Source organism: Panthera onca, chromosome C1, assembly GCF_046562875.1.
Source record: "Panthera onca isolate mPanOnc1 chromosome C1, mPanOnc1 haplotype 2, whole genome shotgun sequence".
Classification (NCBI taxonomy): Eukaryota; Metazoa; Chordata; class Mammalia; order Carnivora; family Felidae; genus Panthera; species Panthera onca.
In genome coordinates, this window is record NC_138346.1 from 181,794,005 (window position 1) to 181,821,451 (window position 27,447).

A 27,447-nucleotide genomic window follows, 5' to 3' on the forward strand; every position below is an offset into this window, starting at 1 on the left:
TTAATATAAGAACACTCATCTTCCAACTTTAACAATTATCAATCATGCTCATCTTTCCTGCTCTCTTTCTTTCCCCAGGACTATTTTGAAGTACAGCACAGATATATAATTTAATCTACAAGTATTTCAATATATATCTCTAATAAAAGACATGTAATCTTTACACATTTAAGCAAATTTGAGTATAGCTGATACACAATGTTAAATTAGTTTCAGGACACATTCTTTCTAAATATAAACTACATAACACATATGTAATTGTGCCAATGTGATGAGATATATACATCCCAGATAATAATAATTCCTTAATATCAACCATCCACTAATTTGTTAAAATATTTATTTTGAGAGAGAGAGAGAGAGAGAGAAAGAGAAAGAGAGAGACCATGAGCTGGGGAGGGGCAGAGAGACAGAGGGAGAGAGAGAATCCCAAGCAGGCCCGGTGCTGTCTGCACAGAGTCCAACACAGGGCTCGATCCCATAAACCATGAGATCATGATCTGAGCCTATTTCATTTATGGGTTTCCCTCTCCCATGTCTGTCTGTCTGTCTCTCTTTTTTCTTGTATTATTTTGTTTGAAGAAAGTAGATTATTTTCCTGGATTTTGCTGATTGCTTTCCTATGTTGTACTTCAACATCCTTTTGTCCTCTATATTTCTGGTAAATGACTGATTATATGTAGAAGCCTGATTATATTTGGGCTCCTTTTTTTTTTTTAAGACTATTCCAAAAGTGGTTTTATGTGTCCCTATTAGGAGGCACATAATGTTTGATTGTCTGTTTTTATGATGGGGAAAGAAATTATGCATGATTCAGATTTAAATAATAATAATTCAAAACAGGAATAGAATTGCCAAAAAGTGGTACAGCTGAACTCTAGGAATTTAGAGGAGGAAAAAATAACTTAGGATTAAACTGATCTGGGAAAATTTCATGGAAATAGTGGTACTTACGATAGATCTTGAAGAATGAGAATGATTATGGTAAAAGGATATGACATATTAGCCAATTTAGGCTAAGTTATACAGTGATAATAAATGACTCAAAAATCCCAGGGATTTACAACAAAGATTTTTTTCTTTTCTTTTTTTATTGAAGTATTGTTGATACACAATGTTACATTAGTTTCAGGTGTACAACTTAGTGACTGGTAACTAGCTGGTAACTGTCAACATATAATACTATTACAATACCATTAACTATATTCCCTGTGCAATATCTTTTATCCCTGTGACTTATTCATTCCATAACTGGAAGTCTGTACCTCTCACTCCCCTTCACTCATTTTGCCCACATTCCCCTGCATCCTTCAGTTTTTTTCTCCATATTTCTGAGTTTGTTTCTGCTTTTCTTTGTTTATTTTGTTTTTTTTTTTAGGTTTCATACATAAGTAAAATCATAAGAAATTTACCTTTCTCTGTCTGACTTATTTAACTTAACATTATACCCTCTAGGTCCACCCGTGTTGCACATTGCAAGATCTCTTTCAACAAAGGTTTATTTCTTGCTTCCAGTATTTGTCCACTGTGGGTCAGCTATAGTTTTGTTCCATATCTTTATGTCAGGAACCAAGCTGATAGAGTGGGTTCTGTGTGGGATGTTTTTGATTTCTTGCAAGAGGAAAAGAGATTGTACTAGAAACAAGCAATTGTTCTTATTAAAGCTTTTGCTTGAGAAATGGCACATGTCACTTTTGCTCACATTTCTGTTCCAGTCTTATAGCAAGCTTGATATTTATAGAGTGGGCTGTATAATTCTGTCATTGGGCAGCAGAACAAACATTTTCAAGAATACTATACTCTGTGACAGGAGAGATTATCTGGGTGGAAAGGGAAAGGGTATTCTGGGTAGGAGGAGGCAAATATACATACAGTATAGTAGACCTGTAGTAGGCAAATATACAAACAGTAAGTAGACCTGTTTTTTTAGGAGTAGAATACATATAGGTACAAGGTAGATTAAGTGTGGGTAGAAGAGTAGAGACTACCAAAACAAAAGAGGGAAGGTACAGTAGATTTTAAATTCCACACTCATATTCAGCCAACCTCCTCTTCCATTGAAGGCTAGACATTAGAATGGAAAGCTGTAGTTCAGTGATCCATATATGTAATTTTGACTTTGCTAGTAGCTACATTAAAATAAAAAAGGTGAAATTAATTTTAATATATTTTTTAACTTCATGTGTCCCACACAATATTCTGTTACATTTACCATTGTATTCCTAGCACTCAATGAAGAACTGACAAGGATTTCTATAGCAGTTTATTATCTTCGAGAAGAGGATTTTTGGTCTCATGAGTTTGCCTCCCAAAGAGAATGCATTTTTGAATAAGGATGTAATAGTAATAATCTGTAAGCAAACATGGAGCTGAGAATACTTTTCCTCCTCTTGTCCTAGAGTTTCCAAGGTTAGAAAAAATGAGCAGCTTCTTCTCAAGAGTAATAGTGCTATCTGAGGAGAGCCAGATTTTAGAGTAAGGAGGTAGTGGGAACATTTAATGGAGAGTATAAGAGCATTGGAGAGTTCTTGTAAGAGGTGCACTCCTAGAGATTATATTAGTGTTAGAAGGTAGGGTGACATGGGAAGCTAGCGGGGTGGCAGAATGATTAGAGGGGTGTAAGAAAGGGAGGAGATGAGACAATGGAGGATTTGTATCAAAGTTTCTCTCAGAGGAAACTTGTAAGGGAATCATAAAGGATCACAGGGATGAAGGAGATTGGGCAGAAGGAACTTGGATGGAGTGAACTGTTCTGGGTTTCCAAATCGAGGGAAAATAGTTTAAGTGCTATTGGGAGCTAGTATGCTGGGTAAGAAGAGGCTTCTGGACAGACTGGCTTTTTTTGTGGCCATTGCCCCAGATGGATAAAGGAATTAGATGAGATCTGGAGAGAGAGAGAGAGAGAGAGAGAGAGAGAGAGAGAGAGAGAGACTCAGAGCCCGATGTGGGGCTCGAATCCATGAACTGCAAGATCATGACCTGAGCTGAAATCAAGAGTTGGACACTTAACTGACTGAGACACCGGTCACCCCTAAAACTTGAGGATTTAAATGAGAAGGACCCAAAACAGGTTGTGACCATGGACATGTTTCACAGTAAGGGTCTGTAGTTCTGATGACTGGATGTGATGAAGGAATAGAAGTTGCTTTATCAATATTTATGAATGCTCAGTATTTATTAAGCACCTTATATACATTATATTTAAACCTTATAATATCCTATAAGGTAAGTGAGATGAACTTCTATTTTTATAGACATGGAAGCTTAAGTTCAGAAACTGGTTTAATAACTTGACTTAAGCTCATGCAACTACTAAGAAGTAAAAACAGGACTATCCCAAATCCAGTTGACTCCCAAATCCTTTGCTGTTCCTTCTATATGCTGTCTTTCCAGAGAGGCGTGAAAAAGGGATCAAAAGAGGCTTGAGCTGTTTTTCTTTTTTTAAATATTTATTTATGTGAGAGGGAAAGAGAGAGAATTAGCAGGGTACAGGCAGAGAGAGAGAGAGGGAGAGAGAATCCCAAGCAGTCTGTGTGCTAATAGCACAGATGCAGGGCTCCATCCCAGGAACCATGAAATCATGACCTGAGCTGAAATCAAGAGTTGGATGCTTAACCTACTGAACCACCCAGGTACCCCAAGGCTTGAGCTTTTAAACTTGGTGGTTCATTGATAGAAATGGTAGGAAATTAGTTTTGTTGTGGAAAGGATAGGTTTATTTTAGGCATGTTGAATTTGAGGTAATAATGGGATATGCATGTGGACATGATGAGGATGCAGTTAGAAATTTAAGATTTGACTCTTGAGAGAGCCAGGAGAGGAGATAAAACCAATGAAAATGTATGTGGTTGAATGTAAGTATGGATATATGTTGTGTAAAGAGTAAGCTGGATATAAAAATGAATCATTTAAACATTTTGAAAAATTGGGGTATATAAAATTTCTGATTATTATAAAGATTACAATATGTTCATTTTTGGAATAGATTGTATGTCATATGTATAGACATATGAAAAATTATTTTATAGATATATTGAAAGCAATAACATATATATACAATTTTATACATACGTATTTTTTAACATATACTAAGACTAATGTCCTGCAAGGGAAATTCACATTATATTGGTCCTAATAACATTGCATGAGTGGTCTTTGGACTCAAAACATTAATAATTGATGATTTTAATATACTAAATAATACTGTCTTATAAATGAAAGGTTATTATATGTAAATATTACAGTCATATAATAGTCTAGATTCGGTAGTATACTAAATCTCCCTGGCTGCTTTGGGAGTTTTCACTTGCAGATTTTTAAACAAACGTTTATTGAGAGCCTGCTTTGTGCTAAACATTTTTCACATGTGTTATTTCATTTAGTTTTCAAATGACCCTGTTAGATTTGAGATTTTTTTAATAGTGAAGAGGCTATAACATTAATATATGCCAGTGATAGTATTACCATTTTTATAGCACTTTAGAACTTACACAGCAATTTCATATGCATAATTCATATTAGTACAAGAATCATTGTCTTAAACACGTGCTGTATGTTACAGAATTCTGCGATTTATTTAATACTTCTAGACCTACTGTGAGGAAGGTATTATTATCATCATATTTGCAGTGAGGTGTGTGAGACTCAAGTTAAAAAGCTTGGCCAAGGTTGCATGCTTAATAAGTGACAGATCACAAATGATTTTAAGTGCATTACAGTTTAAGCCATTACAGTTAGTACCACTATCAGCCTAGGGTTTACAAAAAGTTGTATGCAATAACTAAAAGAAAATAAAATGTGAAAGGCAAATATCACGCTCACGTTGGTATTGCATTTCTTTTTAGTGCTTAGTGCCATTATAGAAATCCTACCAATATTTGATATCTATTTTTTACTTTGGATTATTTTACAAAACTTTTAAAATACAGTTATGTCTAGAGGCAGGAGAGTTAACAGATGATCCCTAACTGTCTCCCCAACTCCTCACTCCTTAAGTGTATCATGCAGTTATTCTTTTAGGAAAGAAAGAGAAATAAGGAATTACATAATTGAAAGCGTATGCGCTAGGAAAGAATTAAAACTTGCCTTGGTTTTTCAGATGCTGTCTTGTATTTTTTTGTTATTCAACTACTGTAAGATCTTTGGTTTCTGTGAGGAGATAATACTGTGAAGAGATAATACTTTGGAAATTTCTGAAGCATTTCAGTATGATAGAACTGGTTGGAATGACATTTTATATTTGAACTTATTTTTAAAGAGCAGAGAGGTAGACATATAGATTGTTTTTTTTTTAAATAAAGGTTCTAGTTTTTTAAGGATGTAGTGGCAAATCTTTTTTTTTTTTTTTAATGTTTTATTTATTTTGAGAGAGAAAGAGAGAGCGTGAACAGGGGGAAGGGGCAAAGAGAGGGAGACACAGAATCCAAAGCAGGCTCCAGGCTCTTAAGCTGTCAGCACAGAGCTGGACACGGGTCTCAAACCACAAGCCATGCTATCATGACCTGAGCCGAAGTCACCCAGGGGCCCTTAGCTTGTTGGATTTTTTTTTTTAAAGAAATATGTCATGATTTAAAACAAAGAAGAATTCTGATATTGCTTTAAATGGTCTACGTACTTAGAGGCAGTTCATTGATGTCACATTTAGATGTGTTTGAGCAAGTACTGAAGTTGATCTGTCCTTTCTTTTGATGTTGTGAGGAAAAGAAACAAGCTGTTTACTTAGAAGACATAAAAGTACCAACTAAGTCTGTACTACAGACAGTATTAATTACCAGTATAGGCCTAGGTTACTCTGTGAAAGCTACTTACATATGTAACGTGTCCCTCCTTGACTTGGCTCCTTGTTGTTCCTGACTGTCCAGACCTTACCTCATTAGTGATAGCCCATCAAAGCCTCTTTTCCCTGGGCAGGGCATAAAGCTGCAGATCTCCCAAAGATCAACCTTCTTTACATTTAAAATGCATGTGTCTCATCTCCTCTTTCCTCACAGCTCTGTCTTGTGCTCTTTTATGAGAAGTTAATCCATTATTTTATGTTGATGCATATTCATCTATTATCCTTTCAGCCTACTTGGGAACTGAGGCAGTATTTATATTAGACTTAGCTGAGGATTTGAGTGGTAGCACAGTAAAGCTGTGTGATCTTGGACATGCATGGTAACTTCTGAGTCTCATTTTCTCTTATGATACATAATGAGTGCAGGTTTATTTCTGGGGTTAATTTTGTATTGTTATACATAAGTAAGGTATTATCAGTAAGGCATTTTTGCAGTGTTATCTAGATAGTACTCAGGAACTTCCTCTAATGGGAATTTCACATGCTGTGACTTGCTGGAGAAAGAAACATTTTTGAGTACATATCACAAAATATAGTCTGGTATTAATATGTAATTCTTTTGCAGTTACTACTTCTAGTACTTTCAAGAAACTAGGATGGAGTTTAGAGAGAATTGGGATTGGAAAGATTTTCATAGCTGTAGAACCAAAGGTTTTTCCAGATGTTTCTTAGGTTGTTCTGGTTATGTGTGATGATCCCACATGTATTTGATTTAGAAATACTTATGTTAATAGTGAAACCAGTCTGAGGAAGCAGGACCATTATGAACAGAAATCTGATTAGATCAGTAAAGCAAAGACTTGGATCCTTCTTTTGCTTCATACAGGCTGGCCTTTTCTTTTTGAGAAATTAACTTCAGGGATGTAATGTACATCATGATGTGTATAGTTAATAATGCCATATTGTATATTTGAAAGTTTCTAAGAGAGTGCATCTTAAAATTCTCATCACAAAAAGAAAATGTGTAACTGTGTGGTGATGGATATTAACTAAACATGTAATCATTTTGCAATATAGACATAGATCATTATGTTGTATACCTAAAATGAATACAATGTTATGTGTCAAGTATATCTCAATTAAAACCATCAAAAATTAAAAAATAAAGTCAATATATTTTTATTTTTCCAGAAATACTCCATATCATTGAGGGGAAAGGTTTTATTCTGGTGAGGACGTGTCTCTATTGTAGGTCTGCAAAGCCCTGGAAAATATAGGGAAAATAAAATTCTTGAATGGGAAATCAACTAAATGACCTTTCAGTTCTCTTATTTCCTCCTTCTCTCCTGAGGAATATATTCAAACTGCCTGTTGGTACTCTTAGATAGTATGCTTAGATAAAAGGCCACATAAATACTTGATTTAAAATGCATCTTTGGTTCAAGAATTATTAGAGAATTTAGAGAATAAATTCAAGCTATTTTTATTTATCTATAGGTTTTGTAGTTCTAAACTGCTTAAAAGAAGCTTCATACTATCCAAAGGTAGATATATTTTCGTATTTTCTCTTAATATATTTATAAAATTGAAATTGTTTTAAGCAAGCTAAATATGTATATAGCAAAGGACTTTATGTCTTGCCTTTGAGTCTTGGTGTATACTTCTTTTTTTGTCTTAAATAAATGATAAAAATTACTTTCCTGTAATTTTGATAAATGATCAAAGACCAAGTATAGCTCAGATTTACTATTAAAAAGAAAAAAGAAGTTAATTATTTTGGTTATATTTATACATATATTTTCAGTTATTTGTGTTATTAAGAGGATTTGTGTGGTTCAGTTAGACTTGAGTTCAAATTCTGGCTATTAACCCACAATTATTTTAAGAATTGATTGAGTTAGTATTTGTAAGGCACTTAGTATGGTGTTAAGCACATAGTAAACATACAAGTATTTGTTAAGCAAATTTAAAAAGTTACATCATAAGAAATCAGATGACCTTCAAGTTCATAGTATTTGAACAAAGTATGAGTTCAGTGGGCATTTTTGGATTTGTGGTCATCTTACACATATACGTCCTTGGCAAATTTTAGATGGATGACACCAGACACAAAAATGCTCACCATTTTTTATTTGTTGTTACGCTGCTATTTTACATAGCTTCTCATATTTTCTAGGAGCACTGAAAAATGTATTTGATTTGTTTCTGAATACTGATAATAGATCATTTGAATCTCATTTCTTTAAAGATATGTCAGCTCGGCCACTTAGTTGTTAAAAACTGCTGAATTGGTTTGCCTTTAGGAAGAACTATTTTAGACAGTTCAGCTCTTGTTATCCTAGTGATAATGTAAAGTGTTAACACTGTACCAAAGCTCCTTGGCTCAAAGCCTTGTTTTTTAGAAAGTGAAATAAATAATTTCAAAACTCTTATGATTGAGACTATTTTTCTGCCTCTTTTTGACATTTGTGGATAGAGTTACTCTAATGATTTGGCATAGAGTATAAACAAAGCATTTTATTTAAAAATTTTTTCAAACCATTTTAAAGTACTAAATACATTTGGCAGTCATGCTAGTATATGCCGATGAGTTTTATAGATCTGTTTTTTTTCCCCTAGAGTGGTTATATTGTACATAGATCATTTCCATTAGCAGCAGGGAAGTGGTTTCCTAGAGGATTAAGTGACTCACCCATCAAATCTTCTGTAGACTTTTGGGGATAGATGATGTTAGAGAGGCACTACAGGTGTCATACAAACATTTTCTCACAGAGATATGAGAAGAGAAAAGGAAGATTATAATTTGAAATAAGAGACAACTGGTGGTATAAGATATATTCAGAGTATATACAAGAATATAGGTATCATTTTATTTACTATGGGCATTGGTATCACATAAGTAAGTTAACTCCCTAAGTTTAGTAAGAAATTTCTGGGACTTTGAGATTCAGCAAAGAAGAATAGCAAAGTATTTGTTTTTAAAAGAATGTATTATTAGAGCTCCTGGGTGGCTCAGTGGGTTAAGTGTCTGACTCTTGATTTCGGCTCAGGTCAAGATCTCACGGTTTGTGAGTTTGAGCCCCACGTTGGGTTCTGCACCAACAGTGTGGATGGAGCCTGCCTGGGATTCTCTCTCGAAAAATAAATCCACTAATTTTTTTTTAAACAATGTATTATTGAATAAAAATGTATGGCAAATTGGTGCAGAATGTTTTCAAAACTGAACCTACCACACAAGATGTGGAGCTGCTAAAACTTTTACACATTTTTATTGGGGGTATAAAACTGGTATAACCACTTAGAGAACAGTTTAGTTGCATCTGTTTAAGTTCTTCATGTGCGTACCCCAATGCTAGGTATATGCCCTTCCCTCAGATGTATGTATGTGCTCAAAAAGACATGTACAAGAATGTTGATAGCAGTATTATTTGTGATAGCTAAAAAATTAGAGCAAAACCTAAATGGATAAATTGTTGTCTATTACTACAGTGGAATACTCTACAGCAATTAGAATGAACAAACTGCAGGCACCATAATGTTGAAAGAAATACAAAATAATGTATGTCATAAGAGTTTATTAATATAAAGTCCTGGAACAGTAAAAACTACTCTCTAGTGTTAGGAGTCAGAACAGGATTAACCTTTGGGTGAAGAGTAGGAGATAGTGATTCAGAAGGAGCAAGTTGATGACTTTGAAGTTCTGGAAAGGTTCTCTTTTTTTGATATGGGTAATTGTCTTTAAATGATCCAATTGTCCATTGTGATTATTTATTGGTCTTCATACTTATGATTTGTGTACTTTTTTCTATGTATATCTAGATAAAAAAGAGTTATAAAATTAATCTGTTCTAGGATCTCTGTGATTTGTTATAGTATCTGGAATACCCTTAACAGAGGAACAGTAGGATAGTAGGATATAATTTAAAAGGCATTAGAGTAGGAGAAATTTGGCTTCTCTCTCTCCCCCACTCCTCCCTCTCCCTTTCTGTCTCCTTTCCTCCTTTCTTTTCTTATCTATCTCCCTCTCCTCTTTTTCCCATGAGAACCTTGCTATCTACTAGTTTGAAGCAAATTATTTCTCTTCTTTAAACCTCAGAGACTCAGCTGTAAATAGAGAAAATAGTATTTGTGAGGATTAACAGCATGGTTGATTTTAAAGTATTCTAAAATATGTATAATTGGAACTGTTCGTAAATGAATCAAAGAAGTATCAAAGACCAAGGGTCAGTACATTCAAAGGGATGAGCACCTGTAGGTAAGAATAGATACTGTATTTAACCAAACAATCATTTATGAAAAGTTGAGTAGGAAACACATGAGTTGCCAAAGGGTGTGCTGAAAGGCCCCTATCTATTGGCTCTTTCCTCATGATATGCTTACATATGTGTCTTTCATTTATAGAACAGCAAATCCATTCCTCAAACCAGTGTATGTATGTATGTATGTATGTATTTCTTTGATATATATGAATATATGTATAAGTGTTTTTAAAAAATTATTTTATTGTTTTTATTTCTATACATTCTTTTTCTCCTTTTTATTTATTTTTAGTTTTGTTTTCCTGTTAGAGACTTTACAAAAATGTCTGGTGTGGTCGCTGGCCCATACTCCCATATTTAAAACTGATGCACTAAAAAGCTGATTTGAACTTTTGTGTTTATAAAGCTTATTGACTGAACAGAGAATGATTAGGCTGGGTCATACTCTGGGGGATGGCCTAATGTAACTATCCATAGATTGTTTCTCATTGACTAGTAATTTTTCCCAGAAAGAGATTCTTTAATTTTCTGCCTAGTGAGAAAAAATGGGTTGCAAGAATTCTTGTTGGTAAGTGAAGGAAGCATGCTTAGAAACTTATGATTTAGTAAATAGACTTTCACTTAATCTTCTCAGTTTTAGTAAGGTTTTCCTGCTTTTAGCTCTACCTGGTAATTTTAGGTTCAGAGTCCAATGTAGCAAACATGAATGTTTCTCACAAATATTTTTATTTCTCCTCTCTTTGAGGTTAGGTGTGTCCATGTGATATCTTTTGGCTCTAATGAAAAGCAAGTAGAGGTGATGGTCCTGAGCAGAAGCATTTAATTGCTGGTGTGAGACTCACTTGTACTGTGGCAGTTATGTGAACGCATGTTGATATGGCCAGCATGTGGAGGATAGCAGCCTTAAAGAGCTGTCCATCTGAATAAGAATAAACTATTGTTGTGCAAAACTACTGAGGTTTTGGGGTTGTGTAATATGTAATATATCCTGGCAAATCTATTAAAACTTCTAGAAAGTAAATCTCTGGTCTTTTGCCAGGATGGGAGAAAGGACAGTTTCCTGATTGTGTGGGTTGAGGGAGGTGTTCTGAAGAGTACATTTTTCTTATGCAGTCTCAACCAGTCCTTCTGCTTTTAGCTTTATTTGCACTTCTATTTTCGGAGGGCTTCTGGGCTTCTGTAGTCAGAATCAGCCTGCTTCTGGGCTCTGCCCTATTGCTACCATAGGTTTGTGCTTTCTTTGTTCTTTTTAGTTGCCATTTGTCTGTTAGCTTTTCAGCTTCCAAAGTGTTGTTGCCATCACTTCCTTTTCTCCTCTCCTTTTGGGCATATATAATTTTTAATTTCTCTCATTCTTGTCATTTAAGTGAAGATTTCAGAAAGGACCTGTATTAAATACCAGTATTCAACATGCCAAGATTTATCAGAGGACTTATTCATGTTACTGACTTGGTCAAGTTATTTCATGTCTGTGATCTTTAGTTTCTTTATCTGTGATTAACAAATTATTTGGATGATCACCAGAGTCTCTTTAGCTTGAAAGTTTGCAATGCTTTTACTTTCATTCTTTGGTAGAATTTGGTAGAAAGTTTGGAATGTTGTTATTCTTTGGGTAAGACAAAACAAAATGGAAAAATTCTATCATTTAATATTTTGAGCAGCCAAAACATTTTAAGTATTATTATAAATAAACTTCCATCATTAATGACAAATACATGGGTTGTTTATGATAGATTACAAATCCCTTGACAGTATGGAATGTGATTTTTACATTGTTCATTGATTCAGTAGTGTTTGCTTCTTACATGTTATTCTTTTAAACTTAAATAAGTGCTCTGTGACGGTGTGACATTATCTGATTTAGGAATTTTCTGCCTAAATCCTTTGATCATTTATGTATGATTTTCAAGTCTCAGTAAAGATGGCATTGGAGTCTTGATAGATTTCTAGTATTTATTTGCAACGAGATATATAGTCTCATCAGGTCTTTTGAAAATAATTTTCTGAAAGTCATAATAATGCTCATTCAAAATTTGATATCTACTTACATTTAAAATGTAAAAGCACTATCAAGGAATCTTTTCAGAAATACAATTTTTATGATTTCTGAAGTATTTGAACTTCATCCACTGTTCAGTTGCTTTAGAATGGCTCTTGTGATTCAAGGACTGGGAGTAATGGTGAAGTACATACTGCAAGCCCAGATACACATAACTGATCTATGGCTATAACACTTTTAAAAAAATGTTTATTTTTGAGAGAGAGAACACACTTAAAAATGTTTATTTATTTTTGAGAGAGAGAGAGGGGACAGAGGGTCTGAATTGGGCTTTGTGCTGACATCAGAGAGCCCCATGTGTTGCTGGAACTCACGAACCATGAGATCATGACCTGAGCTGAAGTCAATGCTCAACCAACTGAGCCACCCAGGTACCCCTACATTACAACACTTTTAAATCTTTTCTTTGTTATTTTCTATAAATATGAAAAAAACTGAAAAATTACTCATGATCAAAGTAGGTATTCAAAGTATTAGTCGACTATAATGTTACCAAGTTTTATGTAGTGTTGAGATTCTATTTAATCTTTTTTTGTTTGAAAACATTTTGAGATACTATTTAATCTTGAACACATCCTGTTACCATTCACTATTTTTCTTTTCTGTTTAAAATAATGTTCATATTAAGAAATATCCAAGTAGACACAAACTAGTACTTTAACTGCAGCAATGAAGTTCACTAAACTCTTAATCAGTACCTTTAACATCAAGAGCTGGTCTCTGAAGTCCCTGTCAAATCCAGTGAGCCTTGTGTTTAAAACAGAATTGAGCAAATGATTTTAAATTATAAAAGGGAAAATTTAAGGAAGGCATTAGGAAGAACTTCCTGGTAAAGAGTATAAAATAGAAGAGGCAAGGGGTAGAATCCATTTCCTGTATTTATTTATAATTATGGCATTAGATTGTTCATAGGGTGGGTTAGAAAACCATTCTAGAGGCTTACCCAATTATAAGAACATACACTTATCTGTCTGGCATGACTCTATAAAGTAAATCTATTATTGTTTTTATGAGGAAAGTAAGGCACAGAGGTGTTAAGTACATTGTCATCTGTCTAGTCATTGGTGGAGCTGTGATTTGAACTCAGGTAGTCTGAATATATTTATATTGTCATATAAATATACATATATATTATATAAATATACATAATAAATAAAATATTTTAAAATGGAAATAGAGTAAAGTCCCTTTAAATGATACAATCAGATCAGTAATTGGCTAATTAATTGGAAAAGTCAGTTAAAGTAGTAAATCATAAAAGTGATACATACTTTAAATTTGTTTTTTAATGTTTATTTATTTTTCAGAGAGAGAGAGAGAGAGAGCAGAGTGCGAGTGGGTGAGGGGCAGAGAGAGAGGGAGACACAGAATCCAAAGCAGGCTTCAGGCTCTGAGTTGTCAGCATAGAGCCCGACGTGAGGCTCGAACCCACAAACTGTGAGATCGTGACCAGAGCCAAAGTTAGACACTTAACTCAATTGAGCCACCCAGGCGCCCCTAAATTTTTTTTCAATGTTTATTTATTTTTGAGAGAGAGAGAGAGAGAGAGAGAGAGAGAGAGAGTGTGGGGGAAGGGCAGAGAGAGAGGGAGACACAGAATCTGAAGCAGGCTCCAGGCTCTGAGCTGTCAGCACAGAGCCCAATACGGGACTGAATCCATGAATGGTGATCTCATGACCTGAGCCGGAGTCGGACACTTAACCAACTGAGCCACCCAGATGCACCTATACACACTTTAATTTGAGACATACGAATATATATTCACTTAATGTATTGTCGACATTTTCCAAGTTTGCTTTCTTCAAAGCTGAGTGATAATTAAAGGCACCTGTAAAGAATTCTAGATTTTATTTTAAAAATCTTTTTACAGTTGTCTATTTTTTTAAAGTTTTTATTCAAATTCCAGTTAACATAAAGTGTAATATTAGTTTCAGGTGTACAATATAGTGATTCAACACTTTCTTACAACACCTGGTGCTCATCACAAGTACACTCATTAATCCCCAGCACCTATTTAACCCATCCCCCTACCCACCTCCATTCTGGTAACCATCATTTTGTTCTCTGTAGTTAAGAGTCTGTTTCTTGGCTTGCACCTCCCACCCCTGCCCTTCCCCCCTTTGCTCATTTGTTTGTTTCTTAAATTTCACATATGAGTGAAATCATATGGTATTTTTCTTCCTCTGACTGACTTAAGTTAGCATAGTATTCTGTACCTCCATCCATATCATTGCAAATGGCAAGATTTCATTCTTTTTTATGGGTGAAAAAATTCCATTGAGTGTGTGTGCGTGTATGTGTATACACACCACATTTTCCTCATCCATCGTCACTTGGTGGACACTTGGGCTGTTTCCATTATTTGGCTAGTTTCGATAATGCTGCTGTAAACATCAGGGTGCATATATCCTTTTAGATTAGTAGTTTTGTATTCTTTGGGTAAATGCCTAGTAGTGTAATTACTGGATCATAAGGTAGTTCTATTTTTAACTTTTTGAGGAACCTCCATACTGTTTTCCAGAGTGGCTGCACCAGTTTGCATTCCTACCAACAGTGCACAAATGTTCCTTCTACACATCCTCGCCCGAACCTGTTGTTTCTTGTGTTGTTGATTTTAGCAATTTTGATAAGTGTGAGGTGATCACAGTTGTCTTTTCTGTCCTTAATCCAACAACAGTTTTTTAGCTGTATGCCTTTACTTTCCTAAAGTTTCTGTAAGCATTCAACTATGTTTCTATATGAACATACCCCTCTCACATTATAATTCAACAGTTTGTGTATTATTTAATTACAATAATTACAATAACAAGTGCAACTGACATAAATAGTCTTGGTATCAGATAATACCAATTTCTTAGAAACCATACAACTTGACCGATAGGAGAAGTGCAGGGCATACTTGAGAATAGCCTTTAGCCTTGAACAGTTAATATGCCAAGAAATCATAGAATGTTTCACAGAGGATATGGAGAACATCAGTTTATCTGGTAGGTAGTTAAGAGGAAAGCAGTTTAAAAACCTTGTAATTATACAGCCTAAAGAACTGAAAACAAGTCCTTAAAGGATTTGCATATCCATCTTTATAGCAGCATTATTCACAATAGCCAAGAGGTGGAATCAACCCAAATGTCCATCAACAGATGAATGGATAAACAAAATATGTTATGTACATACAATAGAGTATTATTCAGTCTTAAAAAGGAAGGGAATCTTGTCTCATGATACAGGACTGATAAACCCTGAGAACATTATGTTAAGTGGAATAAGGCAGTCATAAAAAGATAAGTCCTGTATGATTCTACTTATATGAAGTATCTAATAAAATTTATAGAAACAGAAAATAAAGTGATTATCAGAGGACTCATAACAGAGTAAAAGGGGAATAGTTGTTCACTCAGTATAGACCACGTTTTAGTTTTGCAAAATTAAAAAGTTCTGGAGAGCTGTTTCACAACAATGTGAATATACTTATTGAACTCTACATTTAAAGTTAATATGGTAAATTTTATGTTGTATAACTTTACCAAAAATAAAAGAAAAGCTTCTATTGTATGTTATTTTTTTTTGCTTTTTAATAGTTCACATACATTTTGTTAAAAATTCAGATAATATAGAAAATGAAAAAAAGAAATGAATGAACGAAAATCGCCCATAAACACATTTTTTGTAGTATAACCACTGGTAATATTTTAATATCCTTCTACTTCTTTATCCATACACATGGAGTAAAGATGTGTCTATGTGTGCATTTGTATACATATAAACAATCTATATTTATACTTATACTTTAACTAAAATGAAGTATGTAACTAAAATGAGGTATATAACCAGTTTTAGGAAAACAAGTATTTATTGTGATAATCTTCTCATATTTTCACACTGTTAATCATGTTTTATGACTGAATACTTTATAGGTTTTTTTTTTTCCTATTGATGGGCATTTAGTTTTGCTTACTGCAAACAACACTGAGGTGAAATTCTTTTTATGTATCTTTGACCAGAAAGTAGTGGAATAATGCCTTTGAAATTCTGAAAGAAATTATTTCCAACCTAGAATTCTATGTGCAGCCAAATTTTCTGTAAATGTAAAGTTAGATTAAGGTTATGTTCAGACATGTAGGAAGTCAGAATTTATATCTCTAAGGCTTCCTATCTCAGCAAGTTGCTTAGGGATATATACCAGCAAAATTACGGAGAATGTGATAAAAAAGAGAAGTAGATTCATTCCCAGAAAATAGTAAAGGAAAATCAGAAATTGATAGCTAAGCAGCAAGCTTAGAGAATGAATCAGTCCAGATTAGAGTGAAAAGATAGAAGATTCTTTTGAAGAATAAGGGGTTCCTTTGCAGTACTTTGCTGAATATACTTACTCATTTGTCAGTAAGAAATAACAAAAAAGCCTATTAAAAACTAAAAACATATCAAAAATAATTTTTTAAAAATGACATAAAATACAATGAGATATAATTTAAAGCAATTGATGGAGAGTGAGAAAAGAGAACACATTTTGTCGTAATGCCAAGAATATTCACCTTTAAATGGTCTATGGCTTTATGGCATTGGGCCCATAAAAAAGGAAATGCCATCCTAAAATATCATCAGGTCCTGTAGTAAGTTTTTGCTATTTCAAATGGTGTTGATTGATTAATAGTTAGCTTTTAGAAAGAGCATGGAAATTGTAGTTGTGTTTACAGAATAAAATACAAAAATTAAAGAATGTAAAACACCGTTTGAAAGTAAAGAATAGCTCATGAAACAGAGGAGGTAGTGAAGTGGTTAAAAGAATGAGGGAAGAGTATGGACAGTATCTTCATCTGACAGTGAAGAGAGTTGAGAAGGAAACTAGTGTTAAGAAAACAAGAAATTTGAGGGTGCCTGGGTGGCTCAGTCAGTTAAGCCTCCGACTTCTGATTTTGGCTCGGGTCATGATCTCATGGTTTGTGAGTTTGAGCCCTGCATTGGGTTCTGCGCTGATAGTGGTTTCTCTCCCTCTCTCACTGCCGCTCCCCTACTCGTTCTCGTTTTCTCTCTATCAAAAATAAATAAATAAAATTAAAAAAAAGAAAACAATACATTTGAAATGTGAGTTTATTATCTAAGTTTTTAAAGGTAACTTATAATGATATAAAAAAATATTAGCAATGAGAGTTGTATGTGTAAAGTGAACTAAAGCCTAATCTTTTGCAGAATGATATTACAATATATCTTCAAATTGATAAGATATTGAAATGTATACATGCTATTTAGAGATATAGAGGATCTAGTGTAGCAGAACTAAAGTCAGCAGTGGTTAAATGAGGACTGGGACCCGGGATAGAGAAGAGTGGAGCTGGATATCATATTTTTAAACTATGCATATGGTTAAAACAAAAAAGTAGTATAGGAATCATCTACTGCTTGAAGTACTATTTGAAGTCACTATAAAGCTCTGTGATACAGATGCCATTATGTAGCATAATCTGAGAGTGCTTTATTTTGAGTTTTTTAAACAGCTGTTTTACATGAGAAAGTATTATCAGTACCTAATTAGAAAATGGCTGAGGGTTTCCAAAATTGAGGATAGTTTTGCTTGAATTACAAAGATGAGAAAAATGAGCCTCCCAGTGATTGTTCTTGTTAGAGGTAGTTTCCTTCCTTTGAACTCTTATGATACTTTATCTGCATCTCTAGTAGGAAAGTTAATATTTATCCAATGTAGTTATCATATAGATAAACATTTTAACTCCCCAATTACCCTATACTAGACTATTACATAAGAGTAAGGATGATCTTGTCATATTATATTTATATATTGTCATGTCTTCAAAAGATACCATACCTTTCATGTAGTAATATGTTTCTTTTTAGTTATTTAACAAATATTTGGGCAGCTCTTATGTTCTAGGTTGCATGCTAGACACAAGTGGTCAGGGAAAGTGTGTCTGAGGAAAGAATGAATAGACAAAAATTCTCCAATTCAAACTAAAAAGAATAATTAAAAAATGAGCAATTCTTGTTGTTAGTTATCTCTATTTTGGGGACCTCTTCCCAAATGAAGCTTCTCTCCTCTAATGTATCTGACAGAAGGAGCTGTTGAAATAAACGGGGTACTGAGATGAACTCAAGCAGGTTAGCTCCACAGCTAGATTCTAGCCAGTTCTAATAGCCACAGTTAGCATCCCTTACCCTGCCTTTCAGTGCACCCATGGGGAAGAGTGTATAGATCCGTTAAAAAAAGAAAAGACAAGAAAAACAAATGGGAAGGGTTACCATGGCTTTGCTTTTTTGTTATAGCACTTGAAGCAGCATCAGTAGTAACAGTAATTATCTTAGTAGTAGTGGTAATGATAATAATAAGCTGTCAGGCAGTGAACACCAAGTATGTATAGGAACCATGCTAGGGATTGTACACAAAATATTACTAAAAATTTTTTTTAACGTTTATTTATTGTTGAGAGACAGAGAGACACAGAGTGTGAGCACGGGAGGGATAGAGAGAGGGGGAGACACAGAAGCTGAAGCAGGCTCCAGGCTCTGAGCTGTCAGCACAGAGCCCAACACAGGGCTCGAACTCACAAACTGTGAGATTATGACCTGAGCCAAAGTCGGTCGCCCAACCAACTGAGCCACCCAGGCGCCCCTGTACACAAAATATTTTTAATCTTTGTATTGATCCTGGAAGACAGGTATTACCTTGGTTTTACAGGTTTGAGAGGTAAGTCTTGCACAAAATATCATAGTTTGTAAATGCTAGAGTTTAGATTTTGAAGCTTGGTTTGTTTGATTCCAAAGTCCATGATATTTCCACTATGGCAAGTGGTAAGACAGGAGTGTGCAACCCTTAGGAGTCTGGATTTTGGCTATGCAGGCTAAGAGAAGGTACTAGGTAGGTAGACCATTGCTTGCACATTCTATCACATCATCTGCTATGGAATTTCAGTGGTTACCTGCTGACTATTTTCTTAATATTGACCTTGTAGACGAGGCTTTGGAGAATTTTTTGTACTTGCCCTGAATTTACACCATTTATGCAAAATGATAAATTTCAGAAATGTGTCACTGCATGCAAATGAGCACTTTTCCAAGTAGCAGTAGAATGGTACAGTTTGTATGAGTTTATATTATAAGATAAAATTTCATTATTTCCAACATTACTGTATTTAAGGGCAGAGTTGCAATTAAGTTTGTAACTGCCACTGGTTTTGCACACATAAAAGATATTCTTAATATTTTCTCTTATTTTCTATAACCATTATAAAATCAAATATGTAAATATACTTTAGAATAGTAATTGCATTTCACATTTGAATTTGTTTTATGCAGTTATTTAATCTGAGTTTCATTAAAAGAGAATAGTTTCTATAGCAACTACCACATCATTTGATATCTTTGGAATCTCTGAGATATGGAACACTTATTAAAAAACAAATGTACTCAGTTTATCATGTAGACTTTTATACAGGTTTAAATGTTTAAGAAAAATATTTCTTGTATATTTATTTTTCCTAGTTTTTACCAAACTTAATCTTTTTTTCTTTTACTTTGGTATTTTTTCCCTTTAAAAATTTAAACCATATGTATTTAAAAATATGTCAAAAGAATTCAATGAGGAGGTGGATATTGGAGAGGATAGTAGGAGTAAGTGTGAACTCTTTTCTGAATGAACTCCATCAGCACACATGTTACTTCCTTCTAGGAGGAAACCTGTTAGTTTATCTCTTTGGATATATCCTATTAGGGTCATGAAAACCATTTCTAGAAAAAGATGATGATATATTATGGCATTATGGGAACCAAAGTTAAAAGAAAATAGAATGCTAGATCATCAGTACCAGATTCCTGTTCCAAGTTTTTTTTAGTACTTTGAATTAAAAAAAGTTCAGTGCTAAGTAATGTGCACTGCTATTGCCACTTATCAGCTGAAGAAAGGCTATTTCTACACTTGAAAATAAATAGTGTTTTCTGAAATCTGTCTTTTCAATTCTATTAAATTTGGCCTCATTTACATTATTTGATTTGTCCAAGTTGTACCGTTGCATTGTTGCTAAATGTTTTCTTTAAAGTTTATGTCCTCCATTTATTTGGATTTAGGTATTATGGTCTTTTTAAAGGCACTTAGTTTCACTATATATATTTATATATTATTTTCTCATGAGTCTGTATCTTTTCCTAACAATTCTATTTCTCCTCATTGAGCTTCTTCTAACTTGTCTACTTCTGGTACTTTGGAGCACTAAATTAAAATCAGCAATACTTTTTTAATGTATTAAAGTTCTCCTGTCTAATATTCTTCTAAGACTTTAGGGAAATATCCAAAACGTGTTCTAAAGAATCTGCCTAAGATGCCTTCATAAGACATATTCTTGCAAGTAATATAAAGAAGTTAAGAAGTTTTGATGCTGTAACAATAATTACTTATAAGAAAATTGTCTTTCTTCTATGAATAGTTTTGTTCCACTCACTTTTTTTTTTCAGTGTTTCTGTAAATAATTATTTTTTCTGTTCTATGAAAAATTTTTATATCTCTTGTTCCCTTCTGCAAGTTCCTTCAGATCCACACTATACTGGAAATTCAGTAAAATCAGGTTGAAGTGTCATTGAAAAATTTTCATCTGGGGTGCCTGGGTGGCTTAGTTGGTTAAGTGTCCGACTTCCACTCAGGTCATGATCTCACGGTGCATGAGTTTGAGCCCTGCATAGGGTGAGCTTGAGCCCTGCTCTGGGCTCTGCACCCTCTCCCTCTCTCTCTGCACCTTGTGGAATTCTCTCCCTCTCTCTGTGCCCCTTGCTCACTTGCATTTGCTCTGTCTCTCTCTCTAAAAAAAAATTCTCATCCTGTGCACATACTTTTTGTGATAATCTTAGGAATGCAAGATGTAAATGGAGATAATTGGGATAGATTATATATGTATATGTATGCATGTATAATAGAAAATTCAAGCCTAGTATCTATAAACATCCTAATGCCCCTGCATGTATACTCTGAATCAGTGCTGTCCAAAGTAGTTTTCTGTAATGATGGAAATGTTCTTCTGTATCTGCACTGGTAGTGGCTACCCATAGCTCATGAGCCAATGAGACTGAGGAACAGAATATTAAATTTAAATAGCCACAGGTGGCTAGTGGCTACCATGTTGAACAGCAGAGGTCTAAATGACTGTATAAACCATTTCAGTTCATTTGCTGGCCTGTTATCCCAGGGCTGCTGTTTAGAGTTGTGCAGGTGGTTTATTGTATGAGGATTCACAGATAAGGGGGTAGTAGAGGCTAAAATCTAGCCTTGGCAATCTTGCCAAGTTGTGTACCCTGGCAAGGAGCTGTGTCCTCCCAAAGAGACTGCTCTTCCTAGTTCATACAAAGGTACCTTATGGGCTGGCAGCAGTGTTGTACACTACTATCAGATGGTGTCTTTCCTTTATAGCTTGGTCCGCCACTTAAATGTCCATGTGACCTTGGGATATGTAGTTAACTTCTTTGGGCCTTGATTTTGCCCTCTATAAAGTGGAGACAATATCATTTACTCTATGGAGTTATTATTATGAAGACCGAGTGACATGATACGTGTAAAGTATTTAGAACATAAAGTGCTCATAAGTTTTATCAATTATTATAATTATATAATGAAGTATCTTAATGTAGTAAATTTTTGCAGCATTTTCACATTCATTCAACTCTGCCTAGTACCAAGAAATAAAAGACAGTATTCAGCCCCTGCGTTACCAAGGCTTATAAGAGATGAATAGTTCCAAGCAGTTACGTAGCTTTTAAAATTACTTACTATCACATTGTAGCTTAGGAACTGACTGAGAGAGTTCAGTTCAGCTAGTGATCATCACAGCTTTTAATTATATCTTTCACCCCATCTGACTCTAAGCTGTTCAGATTTCATGTGATCTGAGACTTGGCGGGGATGATGGAAGTGTAGGAGGACCCTAAACTCAGTTTGTCCCACGGATGCTACTAGATAACACTCATATCAGTGTAAATAACCCAGAAAATGACCTGAAGACTGGCAGAACAAGCCCCACAACTAAATGTAGAGAAGAGGCCATATTGAAGAGGTAAGAAGGGCAGAGATGTGGTGAGGAGCTAAACATTGTGGGTCTGGCCACTGGAGGAAGGGAGCTGCAGCCATGGACAGGGGTGAGAAACAGACTGTCACACTGAGGAGGCCGCATAGGGAAGACAGATACCCCCAGCATTTGTCTTTAAAAATCAGAGGGACTGAAACAACCAGTGGAACTTAAAGCCCGGAACTTTAAAAATCAGCCCTCTCTGTTCTAGGAGAGCCCAGAGGGTGGTAGGAAGCTGAGGCCTGGCCCTTAAATAGACAGCATAACAAACAGCATAGAAGTAGCAGTTTGAAAAATGCTTGGGGCATATAGGAGCAAAGGTTATTTACCAATCTCAGACTTTACTGAGGGACTTCTCCAGGAACAAAGGAGCTGGCCTGCACCATTTCCCTCTCATCCTCCCCAGCATAAATCCATGGACACCTGCTGGAACCATTGCTGCATTCACATTCGCTTCCTAATTTGCTTACACTGTGCCCTGCCCCTTCCAGCAGAGACTGCCTCACTCCCACATTGCAAGTCTCCTCCCTTGGTCCCAAGAGCAAACCTTGCCAACACTGAGTTTCCCGACTGCATGCTTTGTGGGGCCTAGGCTCGGGGGGAGTGGCTGGTCACCTCCTGTGAAGGATGCATGCACCTTGTTAAAACTGCTCCCACACCCAAACTTGCTTTGTGGAGTGGCACCCTCTAGTCCTGGTCTCCAGGGTAGTTGAATGTACTCTTTGGAAGATAACCTGCATGAACAGCTTGCGGGTACCATGCCCTGACCTGTGCAGGCTTTGTGGAGCAGCCCCAGCTGGTTCAGTCTTGGCAGTTGTGTCACATCCCTGATGGAAGAGGACCAGCACCACCTTGTCAGAAGTGTCTGCTCTGCCCACTACTTTCAAGAGCAAGACATGTAGCTGGCTTAAAACATAGAAGTAGACACAGAGGATTGGGCAAAATGAGGAAACAGAGGAATATGCCACAAATGAAAGATCAGGACAAAATCACAGCAAGAGAGCTAAGCAAAATGGAGATAAGTAATATGCCTGATAGAGAATTTAATGATCATAAAGATACTACTGGACTTGTGAAAAGAATGGAGGATATCAGTGAGACCTGTAACACAGAGATAAAAAAGAATGAATAAGAGATGATGAACAAAATAAATGAAATTAAAAATACACTTGAAGGAAAAAAATATACTAGATGGAATAAACAGAAGGCTAGAAGATGCAGAAAAATGAATCAGTGACCTGGAGGACCGAGTTATGGAAGGTAATCAAGCTGAACAGATGAGAGAAAAAAAATTATGCAAAATAAGAATACTTAGGGAACTCTGACCCTGTCAGGCATGATAACATTTGCATTATAGGGATCTCAGAAGAAGAGAGAGAAAAGGGAACAGAAAATTTATTTGAAGAAATAATAGCTGAAAACTTCCCAAATACTGGGAAGAAAACAGAAATTCAGATTCAGGAGGCACAGAGAGAGTCCCCAGCAGAATCAACCCAAGGGGTCCACACTAAGACATAAACTAAAATGGCAAAAAGTAGTGGTAAAGAAAAAAATTTAAAAACAGCAAGAGAAAAGTAAGCAGTTACATAACAGGGAAACTCTATAAGGCTATCAGTGGATTTTTCAACAGAAACTTTGCAGGCAGGCAGGGAGTGCCATGATATATTCAAAGTCCTGAAAGGAAAAAATTTGCAGTCAAGAATACTCTATCCAGCAAGGCTGTCATGCAGAATACAGGGGCGGGAGGCGGGGGGCGCAAAGAGTTTCTCAGTCAAACAAAAGTTAAAGGAACTCATGACCACTAAGCCAGCCTACAAGAAATAACTAAAGGGGACTCTGAGATGAAAAGAAAGACCATAAGTAAGAGTAAGAAAAGTCAGAAGCACAAAAGTCAGAAGAGTCATAAAATAAGAGGAAGTAAAAATTAACACCATATACCTAAAATATGATGAGGAGAGATACAAAGAATGGGTTCAAATGTAAGCAACCATCAACTTAATATAGACTGGTGTATGCAGAAGACATTACATACAAATGTAATGGTAACCACAAATCAAAAACCAGTAATAGTAATGAATAAAGAGGAAGGAATCTTGATATATCACTCACAAAAAAGAGAACATGGTGAGAGAAAAGAGCAAGGGAATAAAGCAACAGAGAAGATCCACAAAAACAAAGTGAAAACAAATAACAAAATGGCAATAAGTACATACCTATCAATAATTACTTTGAATGTAAATGGACTAAAAGCTCCAATCAAAAGACATAGGGTTTTTGGGATGAGCACTGGGTGTTGTATGGAAATCAATTTGACAATAAACTTCATATATTGAAAAAAAAATAAAAAAATAAATTTGGGTCAAATGACAAAGAAAAAAAACAAAAGACATAGGGTGACAGAATAGATAAAAAACATGACCCATCTATATGCTACCTACAAGAGATTCACTTGCGACTTAAAGACATGTGTAGATTGAAAATGAAGGGATAGAGAAATATTTATCATGCAAATGGATGTCAAAAGCAAGCCAGGGTAGCAATAATTATATCAGATGAAATTGATTTTATTTATTTATTTATTTATTTATTTATTTGTTTGTTTGTTTATTTATTTATTTATTTTTAATGTTTATTTTTGAAGGAGAGAGTGCGAGTGGAGGAGAGGCATAGAGAGAGACACAGGCTATAAATTATAATTCTTCTAAACATTTAAAGAAAAGTTAACCTATTCTTTTCAAACTATTCCAAAAAATGGAAGAACAAAAGCTTCCAAATTCATTCTATGAGGCCAGGAGTACCCTGATTCCAAAGCCAAATAAAGACACAACAAAAGGAGATCTAGAGGCCAATATCTCTTATGAACATAGATGCAAAAATCCTGAACAAAAGATTAGCAAGCCAAAGTAAACAATACATTAAAAACTCATTCACCATGATTAAGTGGCATTTATTCCTGGGATGCAAGGGTGGTTCATTATTTGCAAATAAATCAACGTGATACATCACATCAACAAGAGAAAGGATAAAAACCATATGATCATTTCAGTAGATGTAGAAAATGCATTTGACAAAGTATAACATCCATTTATGATGAAAACCCTCAACAAACTAGGTTTAGAGGGAACATACCTCAACATAAAAAAGGCCTTACCTGAAAAATTGCAGTTAACATCATACTCAGAGGGGAAAAAGTGAGAGCTTTCCCCTAAGATCAGGAATAAGACAAGAATGTCCATTCTTGCCACTTTTATTCAACATAGTACTGGAAGTCCCACCCACAGCAGTCAGACAAGAGAAAGGAATAAAAGTCATCCAAATTGTTAAGGCAGATATAAAACTTTCACTGTTTGCAGATGATATGATACCATATATAGAAAACCCTAATGATTCCACCAAAAAAACTATCAGCACTGATAAATGAATTTATTAAGGTCGCAGGATAGTCAATGTATAGAAATATGTTGCATTTTTATATACCAATAATGAAGCAGCAGAAAGAAAAATTAAGAAAGCAATCCCATTTACAATTGCACAAAAAATGATAAATTACCTAGGAATAAACTTAGCCAAAGAGCTCAAAACTATAACATTGATGAAAGAAGAAGGCACAAACAAATGAAAAGACATTTCATGTTCATGGGTTAGAAGAACAAATATTGTCAAAATGCCTATATTACCCAAAGCAACCTACACATTTAGTACATTCCCTATCAAAATAAAAATAGCATTTTCCACAGAACAGGGGCCACCAATTCTAAAATTTGTATGGGTCCACAAATGACCCTGAATAGCTAATGCAAGTTTGAAAAAGAAAAACAAAACTGGAGGTATCACAATTCCAGACTTCAAGTTATATTACAAAGCTGTAGTAATTAAAACAGTATAGTATTGGCACAAAAATAGGTAGATACATCAATGGAACATAATAGCCCAGAAATAAACTAACAATTATATGTTCAATTAATCTTTGACAAAGAAGGAAGGAGTATGTAATAGGATGAAGACATTCTCTTCAACATGTGGTGCTGGGAAAAGTGGGCAGCAAAAGAATGAAGCTAGACTGCTTTCTTATACCATACATAAAAATAAATTAAAAATGGATTTAGTATCTAAATTTGAGACTTGAATCCATAAATATCTTAGAAGAGAGCAGATGACATCAGTTGTAATAACATCTTTCTTGATACATCTCCTCAGACAAGGGATACAAAAGAAAAAAAATTTTGGGACTACCTCAAAATAAAAAGCTTTATAGAAAAAGAAACAACCAGGGAAAATAGAAGATAACCCACTGCTTGGGTGAAGATTATTGCAAATGACATATTCAGTAATTGGTTAGTATCCAAAATATATAAAGAACTGATACAACTCAACACTTAAAAAACAACCCTATTCAGAAATGGGCAGAAGGCATGGACAGACATTTCTCCAAAGAAGAAATACAGATGGCCAACAGACACATGAAAAGATGTTCAATATCACTCGTCATCAGGTAAATGTAAAGCAAAACCACAGTGAGATCATTTATACCTGTTAAAATAAAAGAAAAAACACAAGAAATGGCAAGTGTTGACAAGTATGTGGAGAAATAGGAACTCACACACTGTTGATGGGAATGCAAACTGGTGCAGCCACTGTGGAAGACAGTATGGAGTTTCTTCAAAAAATTAAAAATAAACTACTGTATGATCCCATTTCACACTCCAGGATATCTACCCAAACAATAAAAAAACACTAATTCAAAGTGATAAATGGCAAGATTTCATTCTTTTTGATCTCTGAGAAATATTCTACTGTGTGTGTGTGTGTATAAATACATATATATTTATATATTTATATTATATATGAATATAGGATAAGGGATCTACATTTATATAGGAATAAAGAAGAAATAGGATATAGGATGTAGGATAAGGGATCTTCATTTATATATGAATAAAGAAGATGTCATCAGTCGATGGACATTTGGGGTCTTTCCATACTTTGGATATTGTCGATAGAACTTCTATAAACATTGGGTTGCATGTACACCTTCAAATCAGCATTTTTGTATCCTTTGGATAAATACCTAGTAGTGTAATTGCTAGGTTGTAGGGTAGTTTTTTGAGGAATCTCTATACTGTTTTCCAGAGTAGCTGCAGCAATGTGGATGGAACTAGAGTGTATTATGCTAAGTGAAATAAGTCAGTCACAGAAAGACAAATATATGATTTCACTCATATGTGGAATTTAAGGAACAAAACAGATGAACATAGGGGAAAGGAAGCAAAATAAGATAAAAACAGACAGGGAGACAAACCG

The 27,447-nt window shown here is 34.8% G+C and overlaps 1 protein-coding gene across 8 annotated transcripts in view; it reads left to right on the forward strand.

Moving 5' to 3' along the window:
* The window catches only part of LOC132670999 (BEN domain-containing protein 5), a 1,465,258-nt gene that overhangs the window by 23,465 nt on the left and 1,414,346 nt on the right, over nt 1-27,447 (forward strand). The gene's annotated exons all lie outside the window — the stretch shown is intronic.